Consider the following 15,029-nt stretch of genomic DNA (forward strand, 5'->3'; position numbering starts at 1 on the left):
TTTCTGTGCAGCTTCCTCTTCTGGGTTAATAACAATCTGCTCTTTTTCAGTGAGATCACCTCAGCGTGGCAGGGAGAGCTCATGTGTAGGTTAATGTGCCCACGAGCTCTGTAACTTCTGTGCCACATCTTGGGAGCTGCGTTCCCCTGAAGGTGCTCAATCACCAGAGAATCTACATCTAAACCCCTAAGTTCAGCCTTACGCTCGGCATTTTCAAGCATGTGCACCAAATATTCAGCACTCTACTTGGGCCACCAGCTCTGTGTCCAGCCCCATTGTTTGGCTTGGACACACCTACCAACTCTACCATTGCAATGACAGAATGGCACACATTGCTTCTGTAAAGTGACACCCTTAAGATACTTGGTGGCTTTTCAGATATGCATACCCTTGATGGCCTGGACAGTTTTGCAGATGTTCTTAAAGTGAACACAAAGATTTGGACCTCTTGATTTGCATAAATTTGTGGGGTTTTCTAGCTCAGGTGAATAGCAAACTGTTTTCAGAGGTCATATCTGGCTGTTTTCAGGAAGAGGAAGAACATTTGAATCTTGTCAAGAAGGGTAGGGGGAACAGCTAGGGTCTTATGACATTGTAATTTACAGTAAGAAATTTACATAAAATTTCTATATGGCCTTCCACCTGTTTCTGCCACAGAGCTCTCAAAGCCCTTGGGATTTCCTAAGTGATAGAGAGTGATTAAGGTGTCCTTGTCATGCTGATGGAGTGACTTTTAGAACACCTCTAGATCACCTAAGTATGGGGGCTAGTTGCCGGGTGACCCTACCAAGTGCTTAGAGGGTTGGAACTTTCAGTCCCACCTAGCTGACTTCCAGGGAGGGAAGAGGGGCTGGAGGTTGAATCAATAACCAATGTCCAATGAATTATTAATTAATCATTTCTATGTAATGAAGTTGCCCCTAAAAGAAAAACAAATCACATAAGGACAGGATTTTGAAAGCTTCCGGGTTGGTGAACATGTGGAGGTGCAAGGAGAGAGGCTCGCCTGTAGAGGGCGTAAGAGCTCTGTGCCCCTTCCCACATACCTTGTCCAATGCATCACCTCCATCTGGCCCCTGGGTCATATATCTTTTATAATAAATTGGTAATCTAGTAATTAACAGGTGTCTCTGTGTTCTGTGAGCTGCTCTAGCAGATTAATCAAACCCCTAAAGATAGGGTCATGGGAACATGCAGCCTCTAGCCAGTTGTTCAGAGCACAGGTGACAACCTGGGCTTGTAACTGGCATCTGAGGAGGGTGGGGCAGACAGTCTTGTAAAACTGAGCACTTAACCTGTGGAATCTGACGCTATCTCCAGGTAGATAATGTCAGAATTGAGTTAGCTTGAAACACCCCGCTGGTATCTGAGAATTGCTTGCTGGTGTGGGTCTGCCACTGCCCCCCAACACATACAAATTGAAATTAAACACAGAAACAGCTAAAGTCATGTGTGTGCAAGATGGTTTGGAAGAGTAGATGCTGGGAGCAGACATGAGAAGGCCCACCATAGGAAACTCTCAGTCCACTCAAGATGAAATAGTATACAAACAAATCAATGTGCCCCCCTCTCTGCCTCTTTAGCATCATTGCTAGTCCCTTTCCTTTGCTCCAGCCCTGCCCTGTGTCCAGCCTCCCTGAGTACAGAGGAACCAGGGCTAAGCCAGACCTGGTACTTTGGTCTGGGCAATGGATGAGGGGCCCTGAGACCTGGACTCTGGGGACGGGAGAGAAAGGAGAAGAACCAGCTGAACTAGAAGGAAAGATTCCTGTCATTCTCTCCCGGGCTGAGGAGGGAAGGAAAAGGGAGAGCATGTGCGGTGAGCTGTGATGAAATAAAAAGGGGCCTTAAAAGGTTGGGTGCTCCCCCAACAAGAGCCAGAAGTAGGTGCTGCTTTGTTTTCTCCGTGCATCCTGTAGGATTTAAAGAAGGCAGGCTGCTGACTGGCCCCACTTTGTAGGGCTTTGCGTGAGAAGGAGCCGCGTTACCTGTTCAAGGTTTGTCTGACCAATGCTTCAAGGCCAATATTCAAAACATCAGGTTCCAAGTAAGGAAAGGTTTATTGATTTAGAAGTCACCAGCTCAAGAAGATGGGGTGAAGGGGCTTAAAGCTTCTACAAATCCATTTTAAGAGAGCCTGGAATTCAGGCTTCTTTCAGGTCAAGGGAAGGGAGAATGGCAGGGCAAGAGGTGTGTGACATCTAGGCACCAACTGGGATCAAAGGAAGAGCCTGAAATCTTTTGTTCCCTATCCATTGTCTCCTGCTGATCTGAGTCAGTGTTGAGGCTTCTGCAGCTCTTTACCAAAAGCTCAAGCCTTGGGCAGAATTCTTCTAATAATTAGCAAATCTATAGCAGGAGCTACTTGCCTGAAAGCTGTGGGAGAAATGCAGGCTAGAATTAAGATAGAGTCAGGGAGAGCAAGCATTTCGTTTTGTTACAGGCATGGTAAATAGCCCGAAGGAGAATATAATCTGATGGGGAGAAGAGAAGCACAACAATAGACAGACTGAGCTGAGTGTTTTGCACAGCCTGGAAGATCCCAGACCCGAGATGGTGAGCCTGAGGCTGGGGCTGCCTACAGATGGGATGGCCTCACCAATGGCTGAGAGGGCCCAAGGGTCCTTGATGATGACTCAGCATTCTCTTGTTCCAGTTCCAATTCTCTAGGCTGCTCTCAGCCACTGAACAAAGTATCCTCCAGATGCTTGTAGATATGAAACACACAGGAGGGGTAAAAAAAGGCAGACCCCAACAGAGTCAGCAGCCCCAGCCCCTCACTTAGTCCTGTACTGGTCTGATGGAGTGACCACCACACCCACACGCCTGGTCTTGGCCAGGTATAGACTATACACATTTCCTCCTTGGTTTAGGGGGGTTAAACCTGCAATTATTGTCAAAGAATTTTATAGAAAACTATAAAAAAGACAAAACCCCTAAATAAAAAATGCAAAAGCCATGAGATAGAAGAGTCTGTGGAGTTCAGATTCCTTACTCAAGTCCAGCCACAGACTAACTGGGCTGGCAGCAGTCTTAGTTCTGTGGCTTCATTACAGAAAACTGGAGGGCCTGGGTTCTATTCTTCTCTGTCCCTTGAGCTCCTATCATGCTGCCGGATGTCCTACAGAAAGGTAGCAAATGTGTTATGTTGGATAAATAAATGAATGGATTCCCAGCATACAAAAGCAAGGAGTGGCTTACTCAACGGTCACTTGTCCAAACACCTGGTTGTCCTCCTTATCCCACAGAGAACCCATTCTCTCTCTAACCCCTGTCTTGGGGAGCAGAGAATAACTCAAATGAAGTGATCATACAAAACTGGGCAAACATAATTTTAAAAAGTCAAGGGTTTAGAATGCTCCCCTAAAGTGGGTTTTATTTCCAGTAAAGCAAGTCTTTCCTCTCTGGACACAGAGCAATGTCCCTTTTGACCTTCCTTTGGGCCTGTCATTCTCTGGGAACTGCTGCAGTTTCACCTCAGCATGGGTCCTTGGTATTTCAACCTCTGTGTCCTCTCTTTGTTTGTCCATGTTGTGGGCTTCATCCTGTAACCAGGACTCTCTGACCAAAAAATGGCCTCTCTGACCCTGATCTGCAACAGAGGTGCCCACAGCACCTGCAGAGTGTTCCAGGCTGGGCAGATATGCACAAACAATAGTAAGGACGTGTGTGTGTGTGTGTGTGTGTGTGTGTGTGTGTGTGTGTGTTGTGGGGGGAGCAGGAGACTATGAGCATGGTTTCCTCAGGCTACTGAAATGGAATTTTGCCATAGTCCTCTTGTGTAAGAATAATATACACTTGAGTAACACACAAGTGTTCTTTTTTCTGTAGAGGCTTTGGTACAAATAAATGAAAGTCCCTATCCCCATAATGCATTTTCTAAAAAAGTAAATTTGCAAAGCACTACGTTGGCTGATGCCTAGGTTCCCTCATCCACACATAAAATAGCTCATGTTTTACAGTTAACCAGCAATGAAAACTGGAAAACAAATTTTTTGGGTTTTTTTTTTCTGGAACTGAATTTGATGATTTTTACATGTAATTTATAATGCAAGTGTGCCACAGACAGTAAATTTTGTGGACATGAAAAGACAACCTAAGGATGAAGTAAAAGAAGCATTATAATATATTTCAGTATTTGGATATAGGTGATTCACTTTTTACCAAAAACACAGTAGAATTATTTCACTACCTCTTAGGATATACAGGAAAGAGGAAAAGTAAAAAGAGGGTGATAAGAGGACTAGAACAAGACATGCCTAGCACAGTAATCTAGATAGAGGAGGTACCTCCCAGATAAGAAAAAGCTAAAGGAGTTTATTACCACCAAACCAATATTACAAAAAGGGGACTCCTCCTCTAGGAAAGAAGAAAAGAGAGGAACATAATTACAAAGAACAAAATGACAATAAATATGTACCTATTGATAATTACTTTAAATGTAAATGGATTAAATGCTCCAATCAAAAGACATAGGGTTGCTGAATAAATAAAAAGACAAGACCTATATATATGCTGTCTGCAAGAGACCCAACTTAGAACAAAAGACACATTCAGGGTGAGAATAAAGAGATGAAAAAAGATATTTCATGCAAATGGAAATGGAAAAAAGCTAGGGTAGCAATAGTTATTATAAGACAAAATAAACTTTAAAACAAAGGCTATAATAACAAATGAAGAAGGACATTAGACAATAATAAAGGGATCAGTCCAACAAAAGGATATAACCTGTGTAAATGTTTATGCACATCACAAAGGAGCACCTAAATATATAAAGCAAATATTGATGGACATAAAGGGAGAGATTCATAGTAATACAGTCAATAGTACGGGACTTTAACAAACCACTGACATCAATGAATAGATCTTCCAGACAGAAAATCAATAAGACCATAGCAACCTAGACCAGATGGATTTAATTGATATTTTCAGAGTATTTTACCTCAAAGCAGCAGAATATACAGTATTTTTTGGACCATAAGGCATAAATAGGTTCTAGAGGAGGAAAATAGGAAAAAAATTTTTGAAGCAAAAAATGTGGTAAAATATTTAGTAACATAAATAACATAATATTTCACCAATATAAATGTAAACAGAACTCAACGGCAGCATTAACAACCATTATTTCTCCCAAATTTTGTGGGGGAAAGGTGCGTCTTATAGTCTGAAAAATATGGTACATTGTTTTCAAGTGTACATGGAACATTTTCCAGGATAAATTATATGTTAGAACACAAAACAGACCTTTTTTTCACTGTTGTTCAATTACAGTTGTCCTCATTACTCTCCCCTGTCCTTCCCACCCTCCACTCCTACATTCAATCCTTTCTCTTCCCCTGTTGCCCTTGTCCATGGGTCCTTTTACATGTTCCTTAACTTGACCATTCTCTTCCCCTTAATATAAAACAAGGTTTAATACCATATTTTGCTATGTATAATGTGCACCCACATTTTGTGCATGTTATGCACAGGATTATTATATCCATTATTATACCCATGTATAATTGTACATATACCCATGTATGTAATTGTTATATCCACATATAATGTGCATCCCTATTTTTCTCTCAAAAATTTGGGCAAAATATATGCACTATACATGACAAAATACAGTAAATTTTAAAAGATTGAAAATATATCAAGAATCTTCAACCACAATGGTATGAAATTAGAAATCAGTTACAAGAAAAAAATGATCCAGCCAAGATGGAAGCATAGGTGGAAACACTGTGCCTCCTTGCACAACCAAATTTAAGGACAACAAAGATTTAGAAACAAAAACACAATCAGAACAGACAGAAAATTGAACTGTACTGAAGTCCAACAACAAGGAACCATTAATCCAGACCTGTAAGAGGGGTAGAGTTCATGGCCAACAGAGAGGGGTCCTAGTGGTTGGAAGACCTGCGCACAGGGAGGAAATGAGCAGACCCAACCCAGTGAGGTGCACAAGGTGGTTGGCTGACCACAGTCACACATTCGCACGCAGATAAACCAGGCAAAAAATGGGCAGTGAGACAGACCACACAACCCAGGGCCCCAGCAATGGGAAATAAAGCCTAAAAGCACTGATTGAAAAAACTTGTGGGGATTGAGGTGCCAGGAAAGACTCCCAGCCTCATAGAAGAGTTCATTGGAGAGACCCACAGGGTCCTAGAATGTACACAAGCCCACTCACCCAGGAACTAACACCAGAAGGGCCCAATTTGCTTGTGGGAAGTAGCAGAAGGGACTGAAGTTTGAAAGAGAGCAGAGCAAGCACCATTATTCCCTCTCTGACCCCACCCCCACATACAGCATCACAACCCAGCCACTGGGTTGCCCCACCTTAGTGAACACCTAAGGCTCTGCTGTGGCTCATACATAACAGGAGTGACCAGACCAAAAAAGTATGGCTCAAACAGAAGAACAAATCAAAGCCCCACAGTCAATACTTCTAAGCAACCAAGAGATAGCCAACCTATCAGATGCACAGTTCAAAACACTGGTGATCGAGATGCTCACAGAACTGGTTGATTTTGGTCACAAATTAGATGAAAAAAATGAAGGCTACACTAAGTGAAATGAAGCAAAATGCACAGGGAACCAATAGTGATGGAAAAAAAACTGAGACTCAAATCAATGGAGTGGACCAGAAGAAAGAAAGGAACAACCAAACAGAAAAGAATGAAGAAACAAGAATTCAAAAAAATAAGGAGAGGCTTAGGAACCTCCAGGACATCTTGAAACATTCTAACATCCAAATTATAGGGGTACCGAAAAAGGAGGAGGAAGAGCAACAAGTGGAAAACTTAGTCGAACAAATAATAAAGGAGAACTTCCCTAATCTGGCAAAGAAAATAGACTTTCAGGAATGCCAGGAAACTCAGAGTCCCAAAGAAGGTGGACCCAAAGAGGAACACACCAAGGCACATCATAATTACATTAGCCAAGACTAAAATGAAGGAGAGAATCCTAGAAGCAGCAAGAGATAAGGGGACAGTCACCTACAAAGGAGTTTCCATCAGACTGTTAGCTGATTTCTCAAAAGAGACCTTATAGGCAAGAAGGGGCTGGAAAGAGGTATTCCAAGTCATGAAATCCAAAGACCTACAACTAAGATTGCTCTATCCAGCAAAACTTTCATTTACAATGGAAGGACAGATAAAGTGCTTCTCAGATAAGGTCAACTTCAAGGAGTTCATCATCACCAAGCCCTCATTATATGAAATGTTAAAGGGACTTATCTAAGAAAAGAAGATAAAAATATGAACAGTGAAGGGACAGCAAACTCACAATTATTAACAACCACACCTAAAACAAAAGCAAACTAAAAGGACAGCTAGATCAGGAGTGGAAACATAGAAATGAAGATCACATGGAGGGTTAGCAACAGGGGAGTGGGAGAAGGAGAAAGGGGGAGAGGTACAGAAAATAAGAAGCATAAACGGTAGGTAGAAAATAGATAGGGGGAGGGCAAGAATAGTATGGGAAATATAGAATCTAAAGAACTTGAGACACATGGTCATAAACTAAAGGGGGGGAATGGTGGGGGAGGGGTGTGCAGGGTGGAGGGGAATGAAGGGGGGAACAGAGCAACTGTAATGGCATAATCAATAAAATAAAATTTTTTAATTAAATAAAATAAAATATATTTTAAAAAGAAAAGAAAAAATGAAAAACACATGAACACATGGAGGCTAAATAATATGTTATAAACAATGAATGTGTTAACACTGAGCTCAAGGAAGAAATCAAAAGATCACATGAAACAAATGAAAATGAGAACACAACCCGAAATCTATGGGACACAGCAAAGAAGTCCTAAGAGGGAAATTCATAGCAATACAGGCCTACCTTAAGAAACAAGAAAAATCTCAAACAATCTAACCTTATACCTAAAGGAACTAGAAAGAGAACAAAGCCCAAAGTAGTAAGAGAAAGAAAATAATACAGATCAGAGTGGAAATAAATAAAATAAAGTCTAAAACAATACAACACAAAAGATCAATAAAACTAAGAATTGGGTCTTTAAAAAGATAAATAAGATTGATAAACCTTTAACTAGACTCATTAAGAAAAAAGGCAAGAGGATCCTAATAAATAAAATCAGAAATGAAAGAGGAAAAGTAACAAACACCACAGAAGTACAAAGGACTATAAGGAAATATTATGAACAACTACATGCCAACAAATTGGACAATCTGAAAGAAAATGTTAAATTCCTAGAAATATACAATATTCTAAAACTGAATCAAGAAGAAACAGAAAATCTGAACAGACCAATTATAACCAACAAAATTGAAGCAATAATCAAAAAACTCTCAACAAACAGAAGTACCCATCAAATGGCTTCACAGGTGAATGTTACCAAACATTCAAAGAAGAACCAATTCCAATCCTTCTCAAATTAGTACAAAAGATTCAAGAGAACAGAGGTCTTCGATGTTCATTTTACAAGACCAGCATTATCCTAATTCCAAAACCAGATAAAGAGTCTACAAAGATAAAAATTATAGGCCAGTATTTCTGACAAATATAGGTGCAAAAATCCTCAAGAAATATTAGCAAGACAAATTCAGCAATATATTAAAAAGGTCACACACCACAATAAAGTGTGATTTATTCCTGGGATGCAAGGTTGATAAAATATCTGCAAACCAATTGTACCACATAAACAAAATGAAAGATAAAAATAATACAATGATATCTATGGATGCAGAAAAAGCATTTGACAATATTCACCAATCACTTATGATAAAAACTCTTAGCAAAGTGGGACTAGAAAAAACATACCTCAACATAATAAAGGCCATACATGACAAACCCACAGCCAACATCATACACAGTGGGGAAAAACTAAAAGCATTTCCCTTAATATTGAAAATGAGAAAAGGATGTCCAATTTCACTATTCTTATTCAACATAGTACTGGAAGTTCTCACAGCAGCAAAGACACAAGAAGAAATAAAAGGCCTCTAAATTTAAATGGAAGAGGTAAAACTGTCATTATCTGCAGATGACATGACACTGTGAATAGAGAACCCCAAAGATTTCCCCCAAAATCTATTAAAATTGATAAATGAATTAAGTAGCAGGATACAAAATAAATGTTCAGAAATTAGTTGCATTTTCATATACCAACAATGAAATATCAGAAAAGGAAACTAAGAAAACAATCTTATTTACAATTGCATCAAAAATAAAATACCCAAGAAATAAATTTAAACGAGGATGTAAAAGATTTGCACTCAAAAAATGATAAAGAAGGTGAAAAAGATACAAATATATGGAAGCATATACCATACTCATGGGTCACAAGAATTAACATCATTAAAATGTCCATACTATCCAAAGCAATCTATAGATTCAACAGAATTCTTATCAAAATATCAATGATATTTCACAGAACTAGAATGTGTATTCCAAAAATTTACATTGAACCACAAAAAATTTATATGAAACCTGAATAGCTATAGCAATCTTGAGGAAGAAAAACAGAATTGGAGGTATTGTACTAGCTGATATCAAACTATGCTACAAGGCTATAGTAATCAAAACAGTATGGTACTTACATAATAGCAGACATATAGATCAATGGAACAAAATACAGAGCCCAGAAATAAAATCATGCCTAAGTACCAATTAGTATTTGACAAAAAAAGCAAAAACATAGAATGGGGTAAAGACAGTCTATGCAATAAATGGGAAAAAGGACAGATACATACAAAAATATGAAATTAGACCACCTTCATACATGATATACAAAAATAAACTCTAAATGAATTAAAGACTTTATAATGCGTAAAAGTCAAAACCATAAAACTCCTAGAAGAAAACATAGGCAGTAACTCTGACATTTCTCTTAGCAATTTTTTTCCTGATATATCTCCTCCGGTAAGAGAAACAAAAGAAAAAAATAAATAAATGGGGCCAATTCCAACTAAAAAGTTTTTGCATGGCAAAGGAAATCATCAACAAAATGAAAAGACAACCTACTGAATGAAAGAAGATATTTACTAATGATACATTCCATAAGGGGTTAATATTTCAATTTTTTTTACAATAGCCAAGAGTTGGAAGCAACCTAGGTGCCTGTCAGCAAATGAATGGATCAAAAAATTGTGGTACATATACACAATGGAATTCTATGCAGCAGAGAGAAAGAAGGAGGTACTACCCTTTGCAACAACATGGATGGAACTGGAAAGCATTATGCTGAGTGAAATAGGCCAGGCATTGAAAGACAAGTACCATATGATCTCACCTTTAACAGGAAGCTAAACAACAAAACAAACAAGCAAACAGAATAAAAACAAAGACACTGAAATAGGGAACAAGTGGGCAGTGACCAGAGGGGAGAGGGAAGGGAATTTAAGGCGAAAAAAGGGGAAGGATTTTGAGGAACAAGTATGAAAGACACAGGGATGAGGACTGGGGGGGAGGAAATGGGAGGGAGGTGGGGAGCACAGGGCAGGGGGGGCTGGGATGGGAGAAATAGACAAAAAACTGTACTTGAAAAATAACTAAGTAAAAAAAAAAGAATTCATACAACACAACACCAAAAAGAAACACAATCTAATTTAAAAATGGGCAGAGGATCTGAACAGACACTTCTGCAAAAAGAACATACAGAGATTGCCAATAAACATATGAAATGATGCTCAACATCACTGATCATCAGAAAAATGCAAGTTAAAGCTACAATTAAAATCACCTCATACCTGTGTCAACCTAAGAAACACTTAAACCTGTAGCAGGGGTGTCCAAACTTTTGGTGTCTCTGGGCCACACATTAAATACATAAACAGTAATGAAAGAGTTTTAAGTAAAACAAACAAAAAAGATTTTAAGTAAATTTATGATTTTGTGTTGGGCTGCATTCATAGCCATTCTGGGCTGCATGTGGCCTGTGGGCCATGTGTTGCACAGCTGTGCTAGAGAATTATTGTGAGTTTATTTGAGCCAAACTGACAACCGCCAGGAAACAAAACCTCAACAAGTTGAGATAATGCTCCAGAGAATGGCAGTTTAACACCTTATTTTATAATAAGGTGTTAGTTACATAACAATAACATAACCTATAATCTATCTCCAATTAATATTTGACAAAGGACACCCCAGTATCCTCCTCCTTCGATTGTCACATAACAATCAAAGATACTGAGGAGACATACTGGGGTTACATGAATCTACTGGAGATAGATTATGGAGGCAGGAGAAAGCAAAGCAGGGAAATCTCTGGGACTGGATGAAAAGTAAACTGGAGAGACACTTCTTTTACATTGGTGGGTACGGGACAGTTAACAATGAACCTTCACAGCACACATAGAGACGGTATGTGAAAGAACAGTGTAACAACGAGGGGCTCTGGCGGTCCCTACTCTGACGTGAGATTGTGCCCTGAGGGGTCTGGATAAAGGAAATTTTCTTGACATTCCAAAGGTTCATTATCCGAGATGAAAAAAGACAATAGACAGGCTGAGTAAAGGTCGAGATTGACTTTGTTAGGGAAAGATACTGGCCTGGGATATGACTACTTGCTCTGAACTACTCTCATTTATTAAGTTTTTAATTTCAGACCATCCTATGTGGTTACTTTAGGTCTCTGAGTTTGAAAGGCCACCATGCAGGACTCCCCTGAGCTTGTCATGTTTAGTATGGGCTCCTTTTCTTCCATACCTGCCAGAATGGCTCTTATTAATGCATCAACAAACAAGTGTAGGTGAGGATGTGGAGAAAAGGGAACCCTAGTGCACTGTCGGTGAGAATGTAGATTGCTGCAGTATGGAGGGTCCTGGAAAAATTTAAAATGGAACTTCCTTATGATTCAGCAATTCCACTTCTGGGTATGTATTGGAAGAAACCCAAAACACTAATTTGAAAGAATATGAGTATATGTACATCTATTTTGGGGGCAGCCTTATTTATAATAGCCAAGATATGGAAGCAATCCAAGTGCCCATCAATAGACAAGTAGATAAAAAAGTGGTACTACATACATACAACAGAATATTACTCAGCCATAAGAAAACAATAAAATCCTTTTGAGACAGCATAAATGTACCTTAAGGGTATTATACTAAGTGAAATAAGTAGGTCACAGAAAGACAAATACCATATTACTTCATTTACATGTGGAATCTAAAGAATAAAATAAACAAAATTTAAACAGACTCACAGACACAGAGAACAGACCGATAGTTGCCAGAGGGGAGGGGGTTTAGGGGCTGAATGAAAAAGGTGAAGGGATTAAGAAGTACAACTTCGTAGTTACAAAATAGTCATGGGGATGTGAGTCACAACATAGGAAATATAGTCAATAATAGTATAACTATGTATGATGCCAAGTAGATACTGGAAATATCAAAGGGAACACTTTATAAAGTATATGATTATCTAACCACTACGCTGTACACCTGAAACTATTACAAAATAATATTAAATGTGAACTGTAATTGAAAAAATAAATTTAAAACAAACAGATAAATAGAGTGTGTGCCTAGTGAATAGGCAGTGAATTGATTACAGGTGATGAAGTCAGCTGATGAAGTCAGCTGGGTGAGATGTCCACAGGGTCCCAAACGAGGAAATGCCCACAGTGGGGCCCTGAGTTGTCCTGCTCGTCTTCTCCTGATTCCTGATAATGACACCCATCTCTTCCACCAGCTCAGCATCTCTCAGGAATCAAAACATGTTCGCAGTTACAATCTCATTTGGATTTCAAAATGCAGTGGATGAGAAAATTGAAATCCTTAATTGTATTTTACAGACAAGAGAGCTGAGGCTCAAAGAGACTTAGTGACTGACCCAAAGCCCCAGAGTGATGCTTCTAGGACTTGAACCCAGTTTTCCCAACAACCAGCCAGGCTGACTCCTGGCTCTGACTCCATCTGCTAAGACTTTGCTTTTAATTCAACTCTCCACATGGCCCCACACTGGACATTCTCTCAGGACTGACCATGTATGGCTCCTGACCTTATACTTTGTTACAGCATGCCTGCCATGGTGCTTGTAGAGCCGGGTCCAGAGATTCAGAGATAGGCACACCTATTTTAGCTCAGGAAAGTCTCTTTCTAACCCCAAACCATAAAGTACTATGACCTCTCTGCTGGAATGACCTCCTAACTGGGCTGTCTGTCAAATGCACCTTGTGATGCTGTGGAAAGCTTGCTGGACTTGGAGGCAAATCCCACAAGCATTAGTTCTGATTCCTATCTGGTTAAGTAATCCTGGGTGAGTTCTTTCACCTCCTTAAACTCCAGTTAATAATACACACCATTCACTGTTGTTGACAACATTAAATGAAAGCCTACTAGCTGCTCAGCAAATGCTACCTCTTGTCTGTCTACCTTTCTTCCCTCCCCCTTTCCTTTTCTTCTTTCCCCTTTGCTAGAGCGTATCTTGTACCACACTGCCAGAATGATCTTCCTCAAACTGCTTCATCGGGCTCTTCTCTTGATCACAACTCTCAAGTCGCTTCCCATCACCAGGTCCAGTCACCTCTTTGTCAGCCATGCAGGACCCTCAGCTACTGGCTCCGCCTTCCTTTCCACACTTCATCTCTTCCTGCTGGGGACCATGCACATTCTGGCTGTGGATTCTCATTCACACTGGCTTGTTCCTCTCTGCTGTGCTTTCACTCTCTCGCCCTTCTGGACTGCCCTCTGGCTCCCCCTCCCTGCAGGTACTCCTCACTGGATCTCTCCCTTCCCTTATTTCTGATTTCACATACTGTTCATATCAATTTCTTAGGCACTAAAACACAGAGACAACTGTATCTTTAGGTCTGTATCTCTCTCTTATCAATGTTACTGTCTGTTCCTCCAGGACAGAACACAGTTCTTGATCTCTTTGAGTCCTCATTGGACCAGGAGTGAAAGTGGCTATCCAAAACAAACTCCAGGCTCATGCTTGCAGGCCTGGGTTCTAATCCTAGGCCTAGCACTTGCAACTATGTGATTTAAAGAATCTTGTTTTTCTCAGATACACCATGTGTAATTTAACTTTTTCATCAGAAGATTGTCTTTTAAGAAATGTATCTTTTCTAGTGGATAAATATTTATTGAGCACCTACTATACCCCTGTGTCATTTAAAAAGACTGTCTTTTTAAGACATATGAGCACATAATCTCAATGTAGTAACTTCAGCTTTGGAACCCAAATCCTAGCATACAGTTTATGGAAATGAAATTAATTAATTAAGATTGTATATGAGGTTGTATCATTCTTGACAAATAGCCTTTGCTGAAGACTATTTAAAAATACCAATGCTCAGCAAGTCTTTGCTGAATATGAGTATTAGGTCCTCAATAAACTGAATGTAATTAACCCACTCATAGACTGTACTGAAGATACAGTATTGAGAAGAATATACCAGTGTCCTGTTCTCATGGACCATTCAGTCCAGCAAAAGATGAAGTTGGCATTAAATAAAAAATGACAATTGTCACATGGAGTATTATGAGAGCATTATTATTGAAGGGGACCTAATGTGGGGTATGGCATTGGAGTAGACTTCTCTGAAGACAGCACTGAGCTCATATATGAAGGACCTATAGATGATGGGGATTCCAGGCAGTGAAAACAGCAGGTGCAAATGTCCTGAGGCAGGAAAGCACAGAACCATTTCCAGGGAACATGATCTCAGCTTGGGGAGCAGTGAGGAGAACAGGGCAAGGGGAGGCTGATGTGGGCTGTTCTATAGCACACAGAGCTTGGCAGGCCATGCTGGGGGATTTCACTTGCCGCGTAGCAGGGGACCACTGGAATTCTTGGGCCAGGGAGTGACATGATTAGGGTTGTGTTTTTGGATGAAAGGGCAAAAGAGGAAATTCAGGAGAGTGAAGATGAGTTTAAATACACTGGTGCCTGGAACAATCAGAATAAAATCCCCAAAGTGTGTGGGCCTGAGAGCTGACCACCGGGGCCAGCGCCCAAAGAGCAGCAGCAGCCTCCAGTCCTGAGCACCCTCCTCTTCCTAAAGCAGGTCTGTCCCTACCCACTGCCTCTTGTGTTGTCCACACTTCCTTCTCAATGGACAGCCTGGT

At 40.1% G+C, this 15,029-nt stretch overlaps 1 pseudogene; it reads right to left on the reverse strand.

Moving 5' to 3' along the window:
- On the reverse strand, positions 1-13,497 carry LOC119056800 (60S ribosomal protein L17-like; annotated as a pseudogene).
- Positions 13,498-15,029: the final 1,532 nt, after the last annotated feature.

This window comes from Artibeus jamaicensis, unplaced genomic scaffold (assembly GCF_021234435.1).
Source record: "Artibeus jamaicensis isolate MK-2021 breed Jamaican fruit bat unplaced genomic scaffold, CSHL_Jam_final contig_475, whole genome shotgun sequence".
In the NCBI taxonomy this organism is placed as follows: domain Eukaryota; kingdom Metazoa; phylum Chordata; class Mammalia; order Chiroptera; family Phyllostomidae; genus Artibeus; species Artibeus jamaicensis.